This window comes from Tupaia chinensis, unplaced genomic scaffold (genome assembly GCF_000334495.1).
Source record: "Tupaia chinensis unplaced genomic scaffold, TupChi_1.0 Scaffold000362_1, whole genome shotgun sequence".
Classification (NCBI taxonomy): Eukaryota; Metazoa; Chordata; class Mammalia; order Scandentia; family Tupaiidae; genus Tupaia; species Tupaia belangeri.
Window position 1 is genome coordinate 9,094,349 of NW_006159859.1, and position 300 is coordinate 9,094,648.

Here is a 300-nt window from a genome sequence, read left to right on the forward strand (position 1 = left end):
GGCCCTCCCGCCGGGGGGCCCCCCCCAGCCAATAGCGTGAGGGACGGGGGCGGGGCCATGCCGGCTCCTGATTGGGTGTTGACGGGGTAACGTTGTCTCGTTCTCTCCCTTCTCCTCCCTTCTTTCGCTGGCCGCGCTCGCGTGCGAAGCCCCGCCCACCTCGCCCCACACTTCCCCGCTCTAGCTCTTCGGCTTGTCTCGATGAAGTAGGCGAAGGGGGTGGGTCTGAGGGAAAGATGCTGCGCCGGACGCGCGCGCGCGTGGGCGGGGCGAGACGACCGCGCGTGCGCGGGCTCCGAG